At 60.2% G+C, this 23,972-nt stretch overlaps 5 non-coding genes across 5 annotated transcripts; all 5 read right to left on the reverse strand.

Annotated features, from left to right (window-relative positions):
* Positions 1 to 849: 849 nt before the first annotated feature.
* On the reverse strand, positions 850 to 1,040 carry LOC135984615 (U2 spliceosomal RNA). The gene has a single exon (XR_010605662.1). It is a non-coding gene; the product is annotated as a U2 spliceosomal RNA (small nuclear RNA).
* Positions 1,041 to 5,503: 4,463 nt separating this feature from the next.
* Positions 5,504 to 5,694, reverse strand: LOC135984616 (U2 spliceosomal RNA). Its single transcript, XR_010605663.1, has one exon. It is a non-coding gene; the product is annotated as a U2 spliceosomal RNA (small nuclear RNA).
* Positions 5,695 to 10,155: 4,461 nt separating this feature from the next.
* LOC135984617 (U2 spliceosomal RNA) lies at positions 10,156 to 10,346 on the reverse strand. The gene has a single exon (XR_010605664.1). It is a non-coding gene; the product is annotated as a U2 spliceosomal RNA (small nuclear RNA).
* Positions 10,347 to 14,823: 4,477 nt separating this feature from the next.
* LOC135984618 (U2 spliceosomal RNA) lies at positions 14,824 to 15,014 on the reverse strand. Its single transcript, XR_010605665.1, has one exon. It is a non-coding gene; the product is annotated as a U2 spliceosomal RNA (small nuclear RNA).
* A 4,477-nt stretch (positions 15,015 to 19,491) lies between these two features.
* Positions 19,492 to 19,682, reverse strand: LOC135984619 (U2 spliceosomal RNA). Its single transcript, XR_010605666.1, has one exon. It is a non-coding gene; the product is annotated as a U2 spliceosomal RNA (small nuclear RNA).
* Positions 19,683 to 23,972: the final 4,290 nt, after the last annotated feature.

Raw genomic sequence — 23,972 nt, forward strand, 5'->3', positions numbered from 1 at the left:
CCCGGCCGGACACGGGCTCGGCCCCAAACCCCCCGCGCCCGGGGCAGCGCTGTCCCGAGGCCGCTCCACCCCAGGGGTCGCTCGGCTCGGGGCTCGGCCGCGCCCGCAGCAGCCTGGAGCGCGGGGACCCACCGCACATCGCGGAGCCGGAGCTGCAGTTCCGCCCTTTGGCCGAACGGCAGCAGGGAAAACGGAACAACATAGAAACAAACACCGAGGAGGGACGGAAATGAAAACAATTGCAAAGCCCAAATTCCCGATGAGAACAACAGCGGCGGGACTGGGGTGCAGAGAATTGCGGGGGGAGACAACGGGCGGTTTGAGGGGTGCAGGCGGCGCCACAGGGGTCCGCAGGCAGAGCGGCTATGGGGGGGCGGTGCAGAATATGGGGGCTGGAGGGGAGAGAGGAGGGAGCGAGGACCCGAGAGCGGAGGGCAAAGGACGGGGGAGTGTCACGGGGGAAAGAACGCGCGCGGGGCACATTCGGAGAGAAACCGCTTGGGGAGGGAAGGAGACGCAGAGGGGGACGGGAGACGGACACGGACACGCGAGGGTGATGTGGAAATAACAAGGTGCACGGGCGGCCGCGGGCGGGGGTGATCCGCGCTGGAGGGTCCGCCCGGGACCACCCACAGCAGACGAGTCACCGGGACAGCCCGCAGCGGAGAACCCGCTCTGGAGACCCGGCCTACGCCAGGAAACCCGCACCGGATCAGCCCCGACAATGCCCCTCCGACGGGCCAAAGAACGCCAGACACACCACACGCTCCACTCCACGCACAACGCCCGCGAGCCCCGCACCCGGCGCCCCTTCGCTCTGTCTTCAACCACGAAAGGATCCCCACCGGGGTGGGGTGCACCGTTCCCGGAGGCACTGCAATACCGGGACGATGCGTGGAGCGGAGGGAGCAAGCTCCGGATCCAACTCCCAGGCCCAAAAATCCGTTTAATATAAAGTCCTCTCATCGAGGACGTATCAGATATTAAACTGATAAGAACAGATACTACACTTGATCTTAGCCAAAAGGCCGAGAAGCGATGCCCCACCCCCTCCGCCGCACCGCCCCATCCTCTTCCAGACCCTCCGACCTCGCGGTCACTCCCGCCGCGCCGCGCCGCACCCACGCCCGAGCGCCTTTCCCGCTCTACTCCCCTCACTCTCGCCCACGGTTCCACCGGGGTCCGCGGGCACCGACTCTCGCCGCGCCCGGAGACGCCCCGCGACGAGCCTCCCAGCGGCCCCTTCGGCCTCTCGGGTACGCGATTGGTGTATGCCTGCCTCTAATTTGCATTCTCCCCGCCCCTCGTCACGCCGGCCCTCGTCCCCGCGCGCCCCGCCCCTTGTTTCCTGTCCGCGATCTGATTGGCACGATCCGCATCCAGATTTGCATTCGCCCCGCCCACTCACCTCTCCGCCCACACCCCGAGCCGATTTGCGTACTCGGCGCGGCTTTTGCTTCTGTTCTATTTCTGCCCAACCTCTTCTATTGCTATTTCTCCTGTGTCTAGCTCTAGTTTTATTTTTCTCCGTATTTTTCTTTTTCTTTCCTATTTCTCTTTCCCGGCGGCCCGTTCGACCGCTGCTCTCCTGATTTCTACGTCCCGCCCTTAGTGCGGCGCGGCGCGCGGTCGCGGAGCCCAATGCGCACGCGCAGCTCTGCTGGCGCAGTGCTGCGATTTCGCCAGCAGGCGGCAGCAGTGAGCAGCCGGCGGGAATGCTTGGGTGCCTGTTTTCCCCAAAATTGTTCTTTTTAATTTTATTCCCCCACCCCTTCCCGCCCTCCCGCCGTTGCGGACCCAGATTCAGGGTGTCCGGGACGTTTTTGTGCCGTGGCGACGCCTCCCGCTCCGTGCCTGCGGCCCCACAGGGTAAACTCCCTACTTAGGGGAGCCGGCCCCAAATTGCGGTGGGAAAAGGGGGAAATGGAGAAGCGGGAGAGAGGCAGCTGTTGGAAGTGCTTTTATATCTTTATTTCTTCAGAAATATATCAAGCGCGATTGACTTTTTAAATCCTTTCTATACACAGGGGGCTTTGAGGCCAATTGTCTGAGGTTCAACCAGGCCGAGTTGCCGGGTCCTGCACTTGGGCCACAACAACCCCGCGAACGCTGCAGGCTGGGGAAGAGCGGCTGGAAAGCGCCTCGCAGAAAAGGCCCTGGGGGTGTTGGTGCCAGCGGCTGAACATGAGCCAGCGTGTGCCCAGGCGGCCAAGAGGCCACCAGCATCCTGGCTTGTATCAAGAATAGTGTGGCCAGCAGGACTAGAGAAGTGATTGTGCCGCTGTGCTGGGCACTGGGGAGGTCAAACCTCCAATCCTGGGGGCAGTTTGGGGCCCCTCACGCCAAGAAAGGCCTTGAGGTGCTGGAGCGAGTTGAGAGAAGGGAACGGAGCTGGGGAAGGGGCTGGAGCACAAGTGCGATGGGAGCGGCTGAGGGAGCTGGGGGTTCAGCTGGAGAACAGGAGCTGAGGGGAGACCTTCTGATCTCTGACCTGCCTGAAAGGAGCTTGGAGCCGGGGCGGGGGGGGGGGGGGGGGGGGTCGGGCTCCGCTCCCCAGGAACAAGCGCCAGGAGCAGAGGAAACGGCCTCGAGTTGCGCCAGGGGAGGTTGAGGTTGGATCTGGGGACCAATTTCTTCCCCAAAGGGCTGTCGGGCGTTGGAACAGGCTGCCCAGGGCAGTGCTGGAGTCACCGTCCCTGGAGGAGCGTAAAAGGTGTTTAGACAAGTTCCTTAGGGACATGGTTTAGTGCTAGAGTTACGTTAGGTTATGGCTGGACTCGATGATCCTCAGGGTCTCTTCCAACCGAAATGATTCTATGATTCAAGACCTTCTAAACCGGCCACCAGCCTGCTTAGGGTCCCCCCAGCTTCCAACTTTCCTTACACTTAACAGGCACGTGCTTTGTTCCATCTTCCAGCAGCAAAAACACACACGGTCTCAGACCCAGAGCACAACCTCGGGATGCCCACGCACACTTTGTTGTTCTGATGAGGAGCCACGGGCATCCCCGCGAGTACGGCTGCACGCAGCAGAGCAGGCGTGGATTTAACCCCGAGCGAGAGGCCGGCTGCCCACGGGCAGAATGAACTCACCTCCGTGCTGCCCAGAGCTCCTGCTGGGGACAGCCCTGCCTGCACCGGCCGCTCCGCAGCTGTGCCGGGAGCACAGCCCGGTCCTCGGGGGCTGCCACGAACAGACACCCCAGCTCGTTGCAGCTCCTGCTCATTGCAGCCGCAGGTGATTTTGCTCTGGCCGATGCACACTCGAGGCAGCACACAGCCCCTCTCACTCCAGCTCCTGCTCACTGCAGTGCTGGCTGACTGAAGCTCCAGTTCCTTCAGCTCCTTCTCCTGACAAGCTCCAGCTGTTCCTACAGTTCCTACAAGGTTGTAAACCAATTGCTGTGAAAAGCCGAGTGTTAGGATTAAACACCATAGTTATACATTGTATAAATACTACTGAGTTTGTATGATCAGTTAACTATTCCAAGCTGTGTACAAAGACAAAAAATCTTTTAGGAACCTCTAGCCATCATGTGACAAGACTAGGCCTAACGTAGCAAGACTAGGCCTAATGTAACAGAAACCTAACAAAGAAACAACAGCTCTGCAGAGACTGGACTTGAGGCAAAGCGGGGTGTCCTTGGCTTGCAAGCTGGGAAAGTGGAATATTCCACTAAATGAAGAAAGAGCTACAAGACTCGCACTGAGTAGCAGCACAAAATGACAGTATGCTTGTTCAAGAAATCAGGTTAAGAAGCCGACACTGGGGCGAGAGGGGGGGGCACCAGGCTGTGAAGACAACGGGGACATTAGAGACCCCTGATGAACACTCTGGAATACCAAAGATGAACTTCCGGCAAGGGGCGGGTCTATGTAAATAATTTATGTTTAATGCATTATCTAATTAGTATAAACAGATGAATACGCAACAGGTATAGGTAATAAATGCCAAGAAGTGCAAATCATGCGCACACTCGATCAGAGGAACGATCCTCTGAGTGTCCAGCACCCTGCAATAAAAGCGCTGCCTCTTAACACTTTCAAAGCAGTGTTAAGGGATCTTTTTGCCAGCTTTTCAGTATCAGCACGTCGGCCTCCTGAACTCTGGCGTCGGACACCACCGGACCCCCACCTCTGGGAGGTCCATGCCCCTGCCCAGTCCCTGCTCTCCCCTGCAGCGCCCACTGCCCTCCCACCCCCTACAAAACCAGCCAAACCGGCTTTGGCTTTTGGCCCAAACCAGCTCCCCTAGTGCCCATTTCTGAGCCCAACCCCAGCTGCTGAGCCTGTTCTCCAGTCCCAAAAACGCAAGATTTGACCTCTATTCCTGAGCCTGAGGCCGCACAACTCCATCTGTTTCTGAGCCCCAAAATCCACTGCCTAAGACTGTTTGCAAGCCCCAGGAACAGAAATCTCCGTCTCCGTTTCTGGCCCCCAGCAGCTGCTTTCTGGCCCCTTGCACCCCCGCGTGCGATGCTGAGGGCTGGGGGGAGCTCAGCCCCGCCCCCAGCCCCGCACCCCCGGGCCCCACACGCAGTTTGGGGAGCGCTGGGAGCTGCGGAGCGCCCGGCCCCGTCCTGCGGGCAGCACCAGCACAGGCGGGGCAGCGCTTCTTCATTGCCGGGGATGGGACGAGGCCGCCCCTGCTCGCCCCGGCCGGACACGGGCTCGGCCCCAAACCCCCCGCGCCCGGGGCAGCGCTGTCCCGAGGCCGCTCCACCCCAGGGGTCGCTCGGCTCGGGGCTCGGCCGCGCCCGCAGCAGCCTGGAGCGCGGGGACCCACCGCACATCGCGGAGCCGGAGCTGCAGTTCCGCCCTTTGGCCGAACGGCAGCAGGGAAAACGGAACAACATAGAAACAAACACCGAGGAGGGACGGAAATGAAAACAATTGCAAAGCCCAAATTCCCGATGAGAACAACAGCGGCGGGACTGGGGTGCAGAGAATTGCGGGGGGAGACAACGGGCGGTTTGAGGGGTGCAGGCGGCGCCACAGGGGTCCGCAGGCAGAGCGGCTATGGGGGGGCGGTGCAGAATATGGGGGCTGGAGGGGAGAGAGGAGGGAGCGAGGACCCGAGAGCGGAGGGCAAAGGACGGGGGAGTGTCACGGGGGAAAGAACGCGCGCGGGGCACATTCGGAGAGAAACCGCTTGGGGAGGGAAGGAGACGCAGAGGGGGACGGGAGACGGACACGGACACGCGAGGGTGATGTGGAAATAACAAGGTGCACGGGCGGCCGCGGGCGGGGGTGATCCGCGCTGGAGGGTCCGCCCGGGACCACCCACAGCAGACGAGTCACCGGGACAGCCCGCAGCGGAGAACCCGCTCTGGAGACCCGGCCTACGCCAGGAAACCCGCACCGGATCAGCCCCGACAATGCCCCTCCGACGGGCCAAAGAACGCCAGACACACCACACGCTCCACTCCACGCACAACGCCCGCGAGCCCCGCACCCGGCGCCCCTTCGCTCTGTCTTCAACCACGAAAGGATCCCCACCGGGGTGGGGTGCACCGTTCCCGGAGGCACTGCAATACCGGGACGATGCGTGGAGCGGAGGGAGCAAGCTCCGGATCCAACTCCCAGGCCCAAAAATCCGTTTAATATAAAGTCCTCTCATCGAGGACGTATCAGATATTAAACTGATAAGAACAGATACTACACTTGATCTTAGCCAAAAGGCCGAGAAGCGATGCCCCACCCCCTCCGCCGCACCGCCCCATCCTCTTCCAGACCCTCCGACCTCGCGGTCACTCCCGCCGCGCCGCGCCGCACCCACGCCCGAGCGCCTTTCCCGCTCTACTCCCCTCACTCTCGCCCACGGTTCCACCGGGGTCCGCGGGCACCGACTCTCGCCGCGCCCGGAGACGCCCCGCGACGAGCCTCCCAGCGGCCCCTTCGGCCTCTCGGGTACGCGATTGGTGTATGCCCGCCTCTAATTTGCATTCTCCCCGCCCCTCGTCACGCCGGCCCTCGTCCCCGCGCGCCCCGCCCCTTGTTTCCTGTCCGCGATCTGATTGGCACGATCCGCATCCAGATTTGCATTCGCCCCGCCCACTCACCTCTCCGCCCACACCCCGAGCCGATTTGCGTACTCGGCGCGGCTTTTGCTTCTGTTCTATTTCTGCCCAACCTCTTCTATTGCTATTTCTCCTGTGTCTAGCTCTAGTTTTATTTTTCTCCGTATTTTTCTTTTTCTTTCCTATTTCTCTTTCCCGGCGGCCCGTTCGACCGCTGCTCTCCTGATTTCTACGTCCCGCCCTTAGTGCGGCGCGGCGCGCGGTCGCGGAGCCCAATGCGCACGCGCAGCTCTGCTGGCGCAGTGCTGCGATTTCGCCAGCAGGCGGCAGCAGTGAGCAGCCGGCGGGAATGCTTGGGTGCCTGTTTTCCCCAAAATTGTTCTTTTTAATTTTATTCCCCCACCCCTTCCCGCCCTCCCGCCGTTGCGGACCCAGATTCAGGGTGTCCGGGACGTTTTTGTGCCGTGGCGACGCCTCCCGCTCCGTGCCTGCGGCCCCACAGGGTAAACTCCCTACTTAGGGGAGCCGGCCCCAAATTGCGGTGGGAAAAGGGGGAAATGGAGAAGCGGGAGAGAGGCAGCTGTTGGAAGTGCTTTTATATCTTTATTTCTTCAGAAATATATCAAGCGCGATTGACTTTTTAAATCCTTTCTATACACAGGGGGCTTTGAGGCCAATTGTCTGAGGTTCAACCAGGCCGAGTTGCCGGGTCCTGCACTTGGGCCACAACAACCCCGCGAACGCTGCAGGCTGGGGAAGAGCGGCTGGAAAGCGCCTCGCAGAAAAGGCCCTGGGGGTGTTGGTGCCAGCGGCTGAACATGAGCCAGCGTGTGCCCAGGCGGCCAAGAGGCCACCAGCATCCTGGCTTGTATCAAGAATAGTGTGGCCAGCAGGACTAGAGAAGTGATTGTGCCGCTGTGCTGGGCACTGGGGAGGTCAAACCTCCAATCCTGGGGGCAGTTTGGGGCCCCTCACGCCAAGAAAGGCCTTGAGGTGCTGGAGCGAGTTGAGAGAAGGGAACGGAGCTGGGGAAGGGGCTGGAGCACAAGTGCGATGGGAGCGGCTGAGGGAGCTGGGGGTTCAGCTGGAGAACAGGAGCTGAGGGGAGACCTTCTGATCTCTGACCTGCCTGAAAGGAGCTTGGAGCCGGGGCGGGGTGGGGGGGGGGGGGTCGGGCTCCGCTCCCCAGGAACAAGCGCCAGGAGCAGAGGAAACGGCCTCGAGTTGCGCCAGGGGAGGTTGAGGTTGGATCTGGGGACCAATTTCTTCCCCAAAGGGCTGTCGGGCGTTGGAACAGGCTGCCCAGGGCAGTGCTGGAGTCACCGTCCCTGGAGGAGCGTAAAAGGTGTTTAGACAAGTTCCTTAGGGACATGGTTTAGTGCTAGAGTTACGTTAGGTTATGGCTGGACTCGATGATCCTCAGGGTCTCTTCCAACCGAAATGATTCTATGATTCAAGATCTTCTAAACCGGCCACCAGCCTGCTTAGGGTCCCCCCAGCTTCCAACTTTCCTTACACTTAACAGGCACGTGCTTTGTTCCATCTTCCAGCAGCAAAAACACACACGGTCTCAGACCCAGAGCACAACCTCGGGATGCCCACGCACACTTTGTTGTTCTGATGAGGAGCCACGGGCATCCCCGCGAGTACGGCTGCACGCAGCAGAGCAGGCGTGGATTTAACCCCGAGCGAGAGGCCGGCTGCCCACGGGCAGAATGAACTCACCTCCGTGCTGCCCAGAGCTCCTGCTGGGGACAGCCCTGCCTGCACCGGCCGCTCCGCAGCTGTGCCGGGAGCACAGCCCGGTCCTCGGGGGCTGCCACGAACAGACACCCCAGCTCGTTGCAGCTCCTGCTCATTGCAGCCGCAGGTGATTTTGCTCTGGCCGATGCACACTCGAGGCAGCACACAGCCCCTCTCACTCCAGCTCCTGCTCACTGCAGTGCTGGCTGACTGAAGCTCCAGTTCCTTCAGCTCCTTCTCCTGACAAGCTCCAGCTGTTCCTACAGTTCCTACAAGGTTGTAAACCAATTGCTGTGAAAAGCCGAGTGTTAGGATTAAACACCATAGTTATACATTGTATAAATACTACTGAGTTTGTATGATCAGTTAACTATTCCAAGCTGTGTACAAAGACAAAAAATCTTTTAGGAACCTCTAGCCATCATGTGACAAGACTAGGCCTAACGTAGCAAGACTAGGCCTAATGTAACAGAAACCTAACAAAGAAACAACAGCTCTGCAGAGACTGGACTTGAGGCAAAGCGGGGTGTCCTTGGCTTGCAAGCTGGGAAAGTGGAATATTCCACTAAATGAAGAAAGAGCTACAAGACTCGCACTGAGTAGCAGCACAAAATGACAGTATGCTTGTTCAAGAAATCAGGTTAAGAAGCCGACACTGGGGCGAGAGGGGGGGGCACCAGGCTGTGAAGACAACGGGGACATTAGAGACCCCTGATGAACACTCTGGAATACCAAAGATGAACTTCCGGCAAGGGGCGGGTCTATGTAAATAATTTATGTTTAATGCATTATCTAATTAGTATAAACAGATGAATACGCAACAGGTATAGGTAATAAATGCCAAGAAGTGCAAATCATGCGCACACTCGATCAGAGGAACGATCCTCTGAGTGTCCAGCACCCTGCAATAAAAGCGCTGCCTCTTAACACTTTCAAAGCAGTGTTAAGGGATCTTTTTGCCAGCTTTTCAGTATCAGCACGTCGGCCTCCTGAACTCTGGCGTCGGACACCACCGGACCCCCACCTCTGGGAGGTCCATGCCCCTGCCCAGTCCCTGCTCTCCCCTGCAGCGCCCACTGCCCTCCCACCCCCTACAAAACCAGCCAAACCGGCTTTGGCTTTTGGCCCAAACCAGCTCCCCTAGTGCCCATTTCTGAGCCCAACCCCAGCTGCTGAGCCTGTTCTCCAGTCCCAAAAACGCAAGATTTGACCTCTATTCCTGAGCCTGAGGCCGCACAACTCCATCTGTTTCTGAGCCCCAAAATCCACTGCCTAAGACTGTTTGCAAGCCCCAGGAACAGAAATCTCCGTCTCCGTTTCTGGCCCCCAGCAGCTGCTTTCTGGCCCCTTGCACCCCCGCGTGCGATGCTGAGGGCTGGGGGGAGCTCAGCCCCGCCCCCAGCCCCGCACCCCCGGGCCCCACACGCAGTTTGGGGAGCGCTGGGAGCTGCGGAGCGCCCGGCCCCGTCCTGCGGGCAGCACCAGCACAGGCGGGGCAGCGCTTCTTCATTGCCGGGGATGGGACGAGGCCGCCCCTGCTCGCCCCGGCCGGACACGGGCTCGGCCCCAAACCCCCCGCGCCCGGGGCAGCGCTGTCCCGAGGCCGCTCCACCCCAGGGGTCGCTCGGCTCGGGGCTCGGCCGCGCCCGCAGCAGCCTGGAGCGCGGGGACCCACCGCACATCGCGGAGCCGGAGCTGCAGTTCCGCCCTTTGGCCGAACGGCAGCAGGGAAAACGGAACAACATAGAAACAAACACCGAGGAGGGACGGAAATGAAAGCAATTGCAAAGCCCAAATTCCCGATGAGAACAACAGCGGCGGGACTGGGGTGCAGAGAATTGCGGGGGGAGACAACGGGCGGTTTGAGGGGTGCAGGCGGCGCCACAGGGGTCCGCAGGCAGAGCGGCTATGGGGGGGCGGTGCAGAATATGGGGGCTGGAGGGGAGAGAGGAGGGAGCGAGGACCCGAGAGCGGAGGGCAAAGGACGGGGGAGTGTCACGGGGGAAAGAACGCGCGCGGGGCACATTCGGAGAGAAACCGCTTGGGGAGGGAAGGAGACGCAGAGGGGGACGGGAGACGGACACGGACACGCGAGGGTGATGTGGAAATAACAAGGTGCACGGGCGGCCGCGGGCGGGGGTGATCCGCGCTGGAGGGTCCGCCCGGGACCACCCACAGCAGACGAGTCACCGGGACAGCCCGCAGCGGAGAACCCGCTCTGGAGACCCGGCCTACGCCAGGAAACCCGCACCGGATCAGCCCCGACAATGCCCCTCCGACGGGCCAAAGAACGCCAGACACACCACACGCTCCACTCCACGCACAACGCCCGCGAGCCCCGCACCCGGCGCCCCTTCGCTCTGTCTTCAACCACGAAAGGATCCCCACCGGGGTGGGGTGCACCGTTCCCGGAGGCACTGCAATACCGGGACGATGCGTGGAGCGGAGGGAGCAAGCTCCGGATCCAACTCCCAGGCCCAAAAATCCGTTTAATATAAAGTCCTCTCATCGAGGACGTATCAGATATTAAACTGATAAGAACAGATACTACACTTGATCTTAGCCAAAAGGCCGAGAAGCGATGCCCCACCCCCTCCGCCGCACCGCCCCATCCTCTTCCAGACCCTCCGACCTCGCGGTCACTCCCGCCGCGCCGCGCCGCACCCACGCCCGAGCGCCTTTCCCGCTCTACTCCCCTCACTCTCGCCCACGGTTCCACCGGGGTCCGCGGGCACCGACTCTCGCCGCGCCCGGAGACGCCCCGCGACGAGCCTCCCAGCGGCCCCTTCGGCCTCTCGGGTACGCGATTGGTGTATGCCCGCCTCTAATTTGCATTCTCCCCGCCCCTCGTCACGCCGGCCCTCGTCCCCGCGCGCCCCGCCCCTTGTTTCCTGTCCGCGATCTGATTGGCACGATCCGCATCCAGATTTGCATTCGCCCCGCCCACTCACCTCTCCGCCCACTCACCTCTCCGCCCACACCCCGAGCCGATTTGCGTACTCGGCGCGGCTTTTGCTTCTGTTCTATTTCTGCCCAACCTCTTCTATTGCTATTTCTCCTGTTTCTAGCTCTAGTTTTATTTTTCTCCGTATTTTTCTTTTTCTTTCCTATTTCTCTTTCCCGGCGGCCCGTTCGACCGCTGCTCTCCTGATTTCTACGTCCCGCCCTTAGTGCGGCGCGGCGCGCGGTCGCGGAGCCCAATGCGCACGCGCAGCTCTGCTGGCGCAGTGCTGCGATTTCGCCAGCAGGCGGCAGCAGTGAGCAGCCGGCGGGAATGCTTGGGTGCCTGTTTTCCCCAAAATTGTTCTTTTTAATTTTATTCCCCCACCCCTTCCCGCCCTCCCGCCGTTGCGGACCCAGATTCAGGGTGTCCGGGACGTTTTTGTGCCGTGGCGACGCCTCCCGCTCCGTGCCTGCGGCCCCACAGGGTAAACTCCCTACTTAGGGGAGCCGGCCCCAAATTGCGGTGGGAAAAGGGGGAAATGGAGAAGCGGGAGAGAGGCAGCTGTTGGAAGTGCTTTTATATCTTTATTTCTTCAGAAATATATCAAGCGCGATTGACTTTTTAAATCCTTTCTATACACAGGGGGCTTTGAGGCCAATTGTCTGAGGTTCAACCAGGCCGAGTTGCCGGGTCCTGCACTTGGGCCACAACAACCCCGCGAACGCTGCAGGCTGGGGAAGAGCGGCTGGAAAGCGCCTCGCAGAAAAGGCCCTGGGGGTGTTGGTGCCAGCGGCTGAACATGAGCCAGCGTGTGCCCAGGCGGCCAAGAGGCCACCAGCATCCTGGCTTGTATCAAGAATAGTGTGGCCAGCAGGACTAGAGAAGTGATTGTGCCGCTGTGCTGGGCACTGGGGAGGTCAAACCTCCAATCCTGGGGGCAGTTTGGGGCCCCTCACGCCAAGAAAGGCCTTGAGGTGCTGGAGCGAGTTGAGAGAAGGGAACGGAGCTGGGGAAGGGGCTGGAGCACAAGTGCGATGGGAGCGGCTGAGGGAGCTGGGGGTTCAGCTGGAGAACAGGAGCTGAGGGGAGACCTTCTGATCTCTGACCTGCCTGAAAGGAGCTTGGAGCCGGGGCGGGGTGGGGGGGGGGGGGTCGGGCTCCGCTCCCCAGGAACAAGCGCCAGGAGCAGAGGAAACGGCCTCGAGTTGCGCCAGGGGAGGTTGAGGTTGGATCTGGGGACCAATTTCTTCCCCAAAGGGCTGTCGGGCGTTGGAACAGGCTGCCCAGGGCAGTGCTGGAGTCACCGTCCCTGGAGGAGCGTAAAAGGTGTTTAGACAAGTTCCTTAGGGACATGGTTTAGTGCTAGAGTTACGTTAGGTTATGGCTGGACTCGATGATCCTCAGGGTCTCTTCCAACCGAAATGATTCTATGATTCAAGATCTTCTAAACCGGCCACCAGCCTGCTTAGGGTCCCCCCAGCTTCCAACTTTCCTTACACTTAACAGGCACGTGCTTTGTTCCATCTTCCAGCAGCAAAAACACACACGGTCTCAGACCCAGAGCACAACCTCGGGATGCCCACGCACACTTTGTTGTTCTGATGAGGAGCCACGGGCATCCCCGCGAGTACGGCTGCACGCAGCAGAGCAGGCGTGGATTTAACCCCGAGCGAGAGGCCGGCTGCCCACGGGCAGAATGAACTCACCTCCGTGCTGCCCAGAGCTCCTGCTGGGGACAGCCCTGCCTGCACCGGCCGCTCCGCAGCTGTGCCGGGAGCACAGCCCGGTCCTCGGGGGCTGCCACGAACAGACACCCCAGCTCGTTGCAGCTCCTGCTCATTGCAGCCGCAGGTGATTTTGCTCTGGCCGATGCACACTCGAGGCAGCACACAGCCCCTCTCACTCCAGCTCCTGCTCACTGCAGTGCTGGCTGACTGAAGCTCCAGTTCCTTCAGCTCCTTCTCCTGACAAGCTCCAGCTGTTCCTACAGTTCCTACAAGGTTGTAAACCAATTGCTGTGAAAAGCCGAGTGTTAGGATTAAACACCATAGTTATACATTGTATAAATACTACTGAGTTTGTATGATCAGTTAACTATTCCAAGCTGTGTACAAAGACAAAAAATCTTTTAGGAACCTCTAGCCATCATGTGACAAGACTAGGCCTAACGTAGCAAGACTAGGCCTAATGTAACAGAAACCTAACAAAGAAACAACAGCTCTGCAGAGACTGGACTTGAGGCAAAGCGGGGTGTCCTTGGCTTGCAAGCTGGGAAAGTGGAATATTCCACTAAATGAAGAAAGAGCTACAAGACTCGCACTGAGTAGCAGCACAAAATGACAGTATGCTTGTTCAAGAAATCAGGTTAAGAAGCCGACACTGGGGCGAGAGGGGGGGGCACCAGGCTGTGAAGACAACGGGGACATTAGAGACCCCTGATGAACACTCTGGAATACCAAAGATGAACTTCCGGCAAGGGGCGGGTCTATGTAAATAATTTATGTTTAATGCATTATCTAATTAGTATAAACAGATGAATACGCAACAGGTATAGGTAATAAATGCCAAGAAGTGCAAATCATGCGCACACTCGATCAGAGGAACGATCCTCTGAGTGTCCAGCACCCTGCAATAAAAGCGCTGCCTCTTAACACTTTCAAAGCAGTGTTAAGGGATCTTTTTGCCAGCTTTTCAGTATCAGCACGTCGGCCTCCTGAACTCTGGCGTCGGACACCACCGGACCCCCACCTCTGGGAGGTCCATGCCCCTGCCCAGTCCCTGCTCTCCCCTGCAGCGCCCACTGCCCTCCCACCCCCTACAAAACCAGCCAAACCGGCTTTGGCTTTTGGCCCAAACCAGCTCCCCTAGTGCCCATTTCTGAGCCCAACCCCAGCTGCTGAGCCTGTTCTCCAGTCCCAAAAACGCAAGATTTGACCTCTATTCCTGAGCCTGAGGCCGCACAACTCCATCTGTTTCTGAGCCCCAAAATCCACTGCCTAAGACTGTTTGCAAGCCCCAGGAACAGAAATCTCCGTCTCCGTTTCTGGCCCCCAGCAGCTGCTTTCTGGCCCCTTGCACCCCCGCGTGCGATGCTGAGGGCTGGGGGGAGCTCAGCCCCGCCCCCAGCCCCGCACCCCCGGGCCCCACACGCAGTTTGGGGAGCGCTGGGAGCTGCGGAGCGCCCGGCCCCGTCCTGCGGGCAGCACCAGCACAGGCGGGGCAGCGCTTCTTCATTGCCGGGGATGGGACGAGGCCGCCCCTGCTCGCCCCGGCCGGACACGGGCTCGGCCCCAAACCCCCCGCGCCCGGGGCAGCGCTGTCCCGAGGCCGCTCCACCCCAGGGGTCGTTCGGCTCGGGGCTCGGCCGCGCCCGCAGCAGCCTGGAGCGCGGGGACCCACCGCACATCGCGGAGCCGGAGCTGCAGTTCCGCCCTTTGGCCGAACGGCAGCAGGGAAAACGGAACAACATAGAAACAAACACCGAGGAGGGACGGAAATGAAAGCAATTGCAAAGCCCAAATTCCCGATGAGAACAACAGCGGCGGGACTGGGGTGCAGAGAATTGCGGGGGGAGACAACGGGCGGTTTGAGGGGTGCAGGCGGCGCCACAGGGGTCCGCAGGCAGAGCGGCTATGGGGGGGCGGTGCAGAATATGGGGGCTGGAGGGGAGAGAGGAGGGAGCGAGGACCCGAGAGCGGAGGGCAAAGGACGGGGGAGTGTCACGGGGGAAAGAACGCGCGCGGGGCACATTCGGAGAGAAACCGCTTGGGGAGGGAAGGAGACGCAGAGGGGGACGGGAGACGGACACGGACACGCGAGGGTGATGTGGAAATAACAAGGTGCACGGGCGGCCGCGGGCGGGGGTGATCCGCGCTGGAGGGTCCGCCCGGGACCACCCACAGCAGACGAGTCACCGGGACAGCCCGCAGCGGAGAACCCGCTCTGGAGACCCGGCCTACGCCAGGAAACCCGCACCGGATCAGCCCCGACAATGCCCCTCCGACGGGCCAAAGAACGCCAGACACACCACACGCTCCACTCCACGCACAACGCCCGCGAGCCCCGCACCCGGCGCCCCTTCGCTCTGTCTTCAACCACGAAAGGATCCCCACCGGGGTGGGGTGCACCGTTCCCGGAGGCACTGCAATACCGGGACGATGCGTGGAGCGGAGGGAGCAAGCTCCGGATCCAACTCCCAGGCCCAAAAATCCGTTTAATATAAAGTCCTCTCATCGAGGACGTATCAGATATTAAACTGATAAGAACAGATACTACACTTGATCTTAGCCAAAAGGCCGAGAAGCGATGCCCCACCCCCTCCGCCGCACCGCCCCATCCTCTTCCAGACCCTCCGACCTCGCGGTCACTCCCGCCGCGCCGCGCCGCACCCACGCCCGAGCGCCTTTCCCGCTCTACTCCCCTCACTCTCGCCCACGGTTCCACCGGGGTCCGCGGGCACCGACTCTCGCCGCGCCCGGAGACGCCCCGCGACGAGCCTCCCAGCGGCCCCTTCGGCCTCTCGGGTACGCGATTGGTGTATGCCCGCCTCTAATTTGCATTCTCCCCGCCCCTCGTCACGCCGGCCCTCGTCCCCGCGCGCCCCGCCCCTTGTTTCCTGTCCGCGATCTGATTGGCACGATCCGCATCCAGATTTGCATTCGCCCCGCCCACTCACCTCTCCGCCCACTCACCTCTCCGCCCACACCCCGAGCCGATTTGCGTACTCGGCGCGGCTTTTGCTTCTGTTCTATTTCTGCCCAACCTCTTCTATTGCTATTTCTCCTGTTTCTAGCTCTAGTTTTATTTTTCTCCGTATTTTTCTTTTTCTTTCCTATTTCTCTTTCCCGGCGGCCCGTTCGACCGCTGCTCTCCTGATTTCTACGTCCCGCCCTTAGTGCGGCGCGGCGCGCGGTCGCGGAGCCCAATGCGCACGCGCAGCTCTGCTGGCGCAGTGCTGCGATTTCGCCAGCAGGCGGCAGCAGTGAGCAGCCGGCGGGAATGCTTGGGTGCCTGTTTTCCCCAAAATTGTTCTTTTTAATTTTATTCCCCCACCCCTTCCCGCCCTCCCGCCGTTGCGGACCCAGATTCAGGGTGTCCGGGACGTTTTTGTGCCGTGGCGACGCCTCCCGCTCCGTGCCTGCGGCCCCACAGGGTAAACTCCCTACTTAGGGGAGCCGGCCCCAAATTGCGGTGGGAAAAGGGGGAAATGGAGAAGCGGGAGAGAGGCAGCTGTTGGAAGTGCTTTTATATCTTTATTTCTTCAGAAATATATCAAGCGCGATTGACTTTTTAAATCCTTTCTATACACAGGGGGCTTTGAGGCCAATTGTCTGAGGTTCAACCAGGCCGAGTTGCCGGGTCCTGCACTTGGGCCACAACAACCCCGCGAACGCTGCAGGCTGGGGAAGAGCGGCTGGAAAGCGCCTCGCAGAAAAGGCCCTGGGGGTGTTGGTGCCAGCGGCTGAACATGAGCCAGCGTGTGCCCAGGCGGCCAAGAGGCCACCAGCATCCTGGCTTGTATCAAGAATAGTGTGGCCAGCAGGACTAGAGAAGTGATTGTGCCGCTGTGCTGGGCACTGGGGAGGTCAAACCTCCAATCCTGGGGGCAGTTTGGGGCCCCTCACGCCAAGAAAGGCCTTGAGGTGCTGGAGCGAGTTGAGAGAAGGGAACGGAGCTGGGGAAGGGGCTGGAGCACAAGTGCGATGGGAGCGGCTGAGGGAGCTGGGGGTTCAGCTGGAGAACAGGAGCTGAGGGGAGACCTTCTGATCTCTGACCTGCCTGAAAGGAGCTTGGAGCCGGGGCGGGGTGGGGGGGGGGGGGTCGGGCTCCGCTCCCCAGGAACAAGCGCCAGGAGCAGAGGAAACGGCCTCGAGTTGCGCCAGGGGAGGTTGAGGTTGGATCTGGGGACCAATTTCTTCCCCAAAGGGCTGTCGGGCGTTGGAACAGGCTGCCCAGGGCAGTGCTGGAGTCACCGTCCCTGGAGGAGCGTAAAAGGTGTTTAGACAAGTTCCTTAGGGACATGGTTTAGTGCTAGAGTTACGTTAGGTTATGGCTGGACTCGATGATCCTCAGGGTCTCTTCCAACCGAAATGATTCTATGATTCAAGATCTTCTAAACCGGCCACCAGCCTGCTTAGGGTCCCCCCAGCTTCCAACTTTCCTTACACTTAACAGGCACGTGCTTTGTTCCATCTTCCAGCAGCAAAAACACACACGGTCTCAGACCCAGAGCACAACCTCGGGATGCCCACGCACACTTTGTTGTTCTGATGAGGAGCCACGGGCATCCCCGCGAGTACGGCTGCACGCAGCAGAGCAGGCGTGGATTTAACCCCGAGCGAGAGGCCGGCTGCCCACGGGCAGAATGAACTCACCTCCGTGCTGCCCAGAGCTCCTGCTGGGGACAGCCCTGCCTGCACCGGCCGCTCCGCAGCTGTGCCGGGAGCACAGCCCGGTCCTCGGGGGCTGCCACGAACAGACACCCCAGCTCGTTGCAGCTCCTGCTCATTGCAGCCGCAGGTGATTTTGCTCTGGCCGATGCACACTCGAGGCAGCACACAGCCCCTCTCACTCCAGCTCCTGCTCACTGCAGTGCTGGCTGACTGAAGCTCCAGTTCCTTCAGCTCCTTCTCCTGACAAGCTCCAGCTGTTCCTACAGTTCCTACAAGGTTGTAAACCAATTGCTGTGAAAAGCCGAGTGTTAGGATTAAACACCATAGTTATACATTGTATAAATACTACTGAGTTTGTATGATCAGTTAACTATTCCAAGCTGTGTACAAAGACAAAAAATCTTTTAGGAACCTCTAGCCATCATGTGACAAGACTAGGCCTAACGTAGCAAGACTAGGCCTAATGTAACAGAAACCTAACAAAGAAACAACAGCTCTGCAGAGACTGGACTTGAGGCAAAGCGGGGTGTCCTTGGCTTGCAAGCTGGGAAAGTGGAATATTCCACTAAATGAAGAAAGAGCTACAAGACTCGCACTGAGTAGCAGCACAAAATGACAGTATGCTTGTTCAAGAAATCAGGTTAAGAAGCCGACACTGGGGCGAGAGGGGGGGGCACCAGGCTGTGAAGACAACGGGGACATTAGAGACCCCTGATGAACACTCTGGAATACCAAAGATGAACTTCCGGCAAGGGGCGGGTCTATGTAAATAATTTATGTTTAATGCATTATCTAATTAGTATAAACAGATGAATACGCAACAGGTATAGGTAATAAATGCCAAGAAGTGCAAATCATGCGCACACTCGATCAGAGGAACGATCCTCTGAGTGTCCAGCACCCTGCAATAAAAGCGCTGCCTCTTAACACTTTCAAAGCAGTGTTAAGGGATCTTTTTGCCAGCTTTTCAGTATCAGCACGTCGGCCTCCTGAACTCTGGCGTCGGACACCACCGGACCCCCACCTCTGGGAGGTCCATGCCCCTGCCCAGTCCCTGCTCTCCCCTGCAGCGCCCACTGCCCTCCCACCCCCTACAAAACCAGCCAAACCGGCTTTGGCTTTTGGCCCAAACCAGCTCCCCTAGTGCCCATTTCTGAGCCCAACCCCAGCTGCTGAGCCTGTTCTCCAGTCCCAAAAACGCAAGATTTGACCTCTATTCCTGAGCCTGAGGCCGCACAACTCCATCTGTTTCTGAGCCCCAAAATCCACTGCCTAAGACTGTTTGCAAGCCCCAGGAACAGAAATCTCCGTCTCCGTTTCTGGCCCCCAGCAGCTGCTTTCTGGCCCCTTGCACCCCCGCGTGCGATGCTGAGGGCTGGGGGGAGCTCAGCCCCGCCCCCAGCCCCGCACCCCCGGGCCCCACACGCAGTTTGGGGAGCGCTGGGAGCTGCGGAGCGCCCGGCCCCGTCCTGCGGGCAGCACCAGCACAGGCGGGGCAGCGCTTCTTCATTGCCGGGGATGGGACGAGGCCGCCCCTGCTCGCCCCGGCCGGACACGGGCTCGGCCCCAAACCCCCCGCGCCCGGGGCAGCGCTGTCCCGAGGCCGCTCCACCCCAGGGGTCGCTCGGCTCGGGGCTCGGCCGCGCCCGCAGCAGCCTGGAGCGCGGGGACCCACCGCACATCGCGGAGCCGGAGCTGCAGTTCCGCCCTTTGGCCGAACGGCAGCAGGGAAAACGGAACAACATAGAAACAAACACCGAGGAGGGACGGAAATGAAAACAATTGCAAAGCCCAAATTCCCGATGAGAACAACAGCGGCGGGACTGGGGTGCAGAGAATTGCGGGGGGAGACAACGGGCGGTTTGAGGGGTGCAGGCGGCGCCACAGGGGTCCGCAGGCAGAGCGGCTATGGGGGGGCGGTGCAGAATATGGGGGCTGGAGGGGAGAGAGGAGGGAGCGAGGACCCGAGAGCGGAGGGCAAAGGACGGGGGAGTGTCACGGGGGAAAGAACGCGCGCGGGGCACATTCGGAGAGAAACCGCTTGGGGAGGGAAGGAGACGCAGAGGGGGACGGGAGACGGACACGGACACGCGAGGGTGATGTGGAAATAACAAGGTGCACGGGCGGCCGCGGGCGGGGGTGATCCGCGCTGGAGGGTCCGCCCGGGACCACCCACAGCAGACGAGTCACCGGGACAGCCCGCAGCGGAGAACCCGCTCTGGAGACCCGGCCTACGCCAGGAAACCCGCACCGGATCAGCCCCGACAATGCCCCTCCGACGGGCCAAAGAACGCCAGACACACCACACGCTCCACTCCACGCACAACGCCCGCGAGCCCCGCACCCGGCGCCCCTTCGCTCTGTCTTCAACCACGAAAGGATCCCCACCGGGGTGGGGTGCACCGTTCCCGGAGGCACTGCAATACCGGGACGATGCGTGGAGCGGAGGGAGCAAGCTCCGGATCCAACTCCCAGGCCCAAAAATCCGTTTAATATAAAGTCCTCTCATCGAGGACGTATCAGATATTAAACTGATAAGAACAGATACTACACTTGATCTTAGCCAAAAGGCCGAGAAGCGATGCCCCACCCCCTCCGCCGCACCGCCCCATCCTCTTCCAGACCCTCCGACCTCGCGGTCACTCCCGCCGCGCCGCGCCGCACCCACGCCCGAGCGCCTTTCCCGCTCTACTCCCCTCACTCTCGCCCACGGTTCCACCGGGGTCCGCGGGCACCGACTCTCGCCGCGCCCGGAGACGCCCCGCGACGAGCCTCCCAGCGGCCCCTTCGGCCTCTCGGGTACGCGATTGGTGTATGCCCGCCTCTAATTTGCATTCTCCCCGCCCCTCGTCACGCCGGCCCTCGTCCCCGCGCGCCCCGCCCCTTGTTTCCTGTCCGCGATCTGATTGGCACGATCCGCATCCAGATTTGCATTCGCCCCGCCCACTCACCTCTCCGCCCACACCCCGAGCCGATTTGCGTACTCGGCGCGGCTTTTGCTTCTGTTCTATTTCTGCCCAACCTCTTCTATTGCTATTTCTCCTGTGTCTAGCTCTAGTTTTATTTTTCTCCGTATTTTTCTTTTTCTTTCCTATTTCTCTTTCCCGGCGGCCCGTTCGACCGCTGCTCTCCTGATTTCTACGTCCCGCCCTTAGTGCGGCGCGGCGCGCGGTCGCGGAGCCCAATGCGCACGCGCAGCTCTGCTGGCGCAGTGCTGCGATTTCGCCAGCAGGCGGCAGCAGTGAGCAGCCGGCGGGAATGCTTGGGTGCCTGTTTTCCCCAAAATTGTTCTTTTTAATTTTATTCCCCCACCCCTTCCCGCCCTCCCGCCGTTGCGGACCCAGATTCAGGGTGTCCGGGACGTTTTTGTGCCGTGGCGACGCCTCCCGCTCCGTGCCTGCGGCCCCACAGGGTAAACTCCCTACTTAGGGGAGCCGGCCCCAAATTGCGGTGGGAAAAGGGGGAAATGGAGAAGCGGGAGAGAGGCAGCTGTTGGAAGTGCTTTTATATCTTTATTTCTTCAGAAATATATCAAGCGCGATTGACTTTTTAAATCCTTTCTATACACAGGGGGCTTTGAGGCCAATTGTCTGAGGTTCAACCAGGCCGAGTTGCCGGGTCCTGCACTTGGGCCACAACAACCCCGCGAACGCTGCAGGCTGGGGAAGAGCGGCTGGAAAGCGCCTCGCAGAAAAGGCCCTGGGGGTGTTGGTGCCAGCGGCTGAACATGAGCCAGCGTGTGCCCAGGCGGCCAAGAGGCCACCAGCATCCTGGCTTGTATCAAGAATAGTGTGGCCAGCAGGACTAGAGAAGTGATTGTGCCGCTGTGCTGGGCACTGGGGAGGTCAAACCTCCAATCCTGGGGGCAGTTTGGGGCCCCTCACGCCAAGAAAGGCCTTGAGGTGCTGGAGCGAGTTGAGAGAAGGGAACGGAGCTGGGGAAGGGGCTGGAGCACAAGTGCGATGGGAGCGGCTGAGGGAGCTGGGGGTTCAGCTGGAGAACAGGAGCTGAGGGGAGACCTTCTGATCTCTGACCTGCCTGAAAGGAGCTTGGAGCCGGGGCGGGGTGGGGGGGGGGGGGTCGGGCTCCGCTCCCCAGGAACAAGCGCCAGGAGCAGAGGAAACGGCCTCGAGTTGCGCCAGGGGAGGTTGAGGTTGGATCTGGGGACCAATTTCTTCCCCAAAGGGCTGTCGGGCGTTGGAACAGGCTGCCCAGGGCAGTGCTGGAGTCACCGTCCCTGGAGGAGCGTAAAAGGTGTTTAGACAAGTTCCTTAGGGACATGGTTTAGTGCTAGAGTTACGTTAGGTTATGGCTGGACTCGATGATCCTCAGGGTCTCTTCCAACCGAAATGATTCTATGATTCAAGATCTTCTAAACCGGCCACCAGCCTGCTTAGGGTCCCCCCAGCTTCCAACTTTCCTTACACTTAACAGGCACGTGCTTTGTTCCATCTTCCAGCAGCAAAAACACACACGGTCTCAGACCCAGAGCACAACCTCGGGATGCCCACGCACACTTTGTTGTTCTGATGAGGAGCCACGGGCATCCCCGCGAGTACGGCTGCACGCAGCAGAGCAGGCGTGGATTTAACCCCGAGCGAGAGGCCGGCTGCCCACGGGCAGAATGAACTCACCTCCGTGCTGCCCAGAGCTCCTGCTGGGGACAGCCCTGCCTGCACCGGCCGCTCCGCAGCTGTGCCGGGAGCACAGCCCGGTCCTCGGGGGCTGCCACGAACAGACACCCCAGCTCGTTGCAGCTCCTGCTCATTGCAGCCGCAGGTGATTTTGCTCTGGCCGATGCACACTCGAGGCAGCACACAGCCCCTCTCACTCCAGCTCCTGCTCACTGCAGTGCTGGCTGACTGAAGCTCCAGTTCCTTCAGCTCCTTCTCCTGACAAGCTCCAGCTGTTCCTACAGTTCCTACAAGGTTGTAAACCAATTGCTGTGAAAAGCCGAGTGTTAGGATTAAACACCATAGTTATACATTGTATAAATACTACTGAGTTTGTATGATCAGTTAACTATTCCAAGCTGTGTACAAAGACAAAAAATCTTTTAGGAACCTCTAGCCATCATGTGACAAGACTAGGCCTAACGTAGCAAGACTAGGCCTAATGTAACAGAAACCTAACAAAGAAACAACAGCTCTGCAGAGACTGGACTTGAGGCAAAGCGGGGTGTCCTTGGCTTGCAAGCTGGGAAAGTGGAATATTCCACTAAATGAAGAAAGAGCTACAAGACTCGCACTGAGTAGCAGCACAAAATGACAGTATGCTTGTTCAAGAAATCAGGTTAAGAAGCCGACACTGGGGCGAGAGGGGGGGGCACCAGGCTGTGAAGACAACGGGGACATTAGAGACCCCTGATGAACACTCTGGAATACCAAAGATGAACTTCCGGCAAGGGGCGGGTCTATGTAAATAATTTATGTTTAATGCATTATCTAATTAGTATAAACAGATGAATACGCAACAGGTATAGGTAATAAATGCCAAGAAGTGCAAATCATGCGCACACTCGATCAGAGGAACGATCCTCTGAGTGTCCAGCACCCTGCAATAAAAGCGCTGCCTCTTAACACTTTCAAAGCAGTGTTAAGGGATCTTTTTGCCAGCTTTTCAGTATCAGCACGTCGGCCTCCTGAACTCTGGCGTCGGACACCACCGGACCCCCACCTCTGGGAGGTCCATGCCCCTGCCCAGTCCCTGCTCTCCCCTGCAGCGCCCACTGCCCTCCCACCCCCTACAAAACCAGCCAAACCGGCTTTGGCTTTTGGCCCAAACCAGCTCCCCTAGTGCCCATTTCTGAGCCCAACCCCAGCTGCTGAGCCTGTTCTCCAGTCCCAAAAACGCAAGATTTGACCTCTATTCCTGAGCCTGAGGCCGCACAACTCCATCTGTTTCTGAGCCCCAAAATCCACTGCCTAAGACTGTTTGCAAGCCCCAGGAACAGAAATCTCCGTCTCCGTTTCTGGCCCCCAGCAGCTGCTTTCTGGCCCCTTGCACCCCCGCGTGCGATGCTGAGGGCTGGGGGGAGCTCAGCCCCGCCCCCAGCCCCGCACCCCCGGGCCCCACACGCAGTTTGGGGAGCGCTGGGAGCTGCGGAGCGCCCGGCCCCGTCCTGCGGGCAGCACCAGCACAGGCGGGGCAGCGCTTCTTCATTGCCGGGGATGGGACGAGGCCGCCCCTGCTCGCCCCGGCCGGACACGGGCTCGGCCCCAAACCCCCCGCGCCCGGGGCAGCGCTGTCCCGAGGCCGCTCCACCCCAGGGGTCGTTCGGCTCGGGGCTCGGCCGCGCCCGCAGCAGCCTGGAGCGCGGGGACCCACCGCACATCGCGGAGCCGGAGCTGCAGTTCCGCCCTTTGGCCGAACGGCAGCAGGGAAAACGGAACAACATAGAAACAAACACCGAGGAGGGACGGAAATGAAAGCAATTGCAAAGCCCAAATTCCCGATGAGAACAACAGCGGCGGGACTGGGGTGCAGAGAATTGCGGGGGGAGACAACGGGCGGTTTGAGGGGTGCAGGCGGCGCCACAGGGGTCCGCAGGCAGAGCGGCTATGGGGGGGCGGTGCAGAATATGGGGGCTGGAGGGGAGAGAGGAGGGAGCGAGGACCCGAGAGCGGAGGGCAAAGGACGGGGGAGTGTCACGGGGGAAAGAACGCGCGCGGGGCACATTCGGAGAGAAACCGCTTGGGGAGGGAAGGAGACGCAGAGGGGGACGGGAGACGGACACGGACACGCGAGGGTGATGTGGAAATAACAAGGTGCACGGGCGGCCGCGGGCGGGGGTGATCCGCGCTGGAGGGTCCGCCCGGGACCACCCACAGCAGACGAGTCACCGGGACAGCCCGCAGCGGAGAACCCGCTCTG

This window comes from Caloenas nicobarica, chromosome 1 (assembly GCF_036013445.1).
Source record: "Caloenas nicobarica isolate bCalNic1 chromosome 1, bCalNic1.hap1, whole genome shotgun sequence".
In the NCBI taxonomy this organism is placed as follows: domain Eukaryota; kingdom Metazoa; phylum Chordata; class Aves; order Columbiformes; family Columbidae; genus Caloenas; species Caloenas nicobarica.